Raw genomic sequence first — 218 nt, 5'->3', positions numbered from 1 at the left:
TATATATATATATATATGGAAAAACAGAAGAAATACTCAGGCAAAAGACAGTTTTTCACCTGTGGAGAGACTTTGATGAAAAGAAAACCTGTTTTGAGGGTGACGTGACCCCTCTTACACCTCAAATCACAACAAAAGCCCCTGGAGACAGGCAGAGAACATATGTCTATCTCAGAAAGCCTGCTCCTCTTAGGCAACTGTGACACACACACACACAC

This window comes from Morone saxatilis, unplaced genomic scaffold (assembly GCF_004916995.1).
Source record: "Morone saxatilis isolate NCDOM2014 unplaced genomic scaffold, NCSU_SB_2.0 Contig9, whole genome shotgun sequence".
Classification (NCBI taxonomy): Eukaryota; Metazoa; Chordata; class Actinopteri; family Moronidae; genus Morone; species Morone saxatilis.
The sequence above is the reverse complement of the archived record's forward strand: the minus strand, read 5'-3'. Positions refer to the sequence as shown.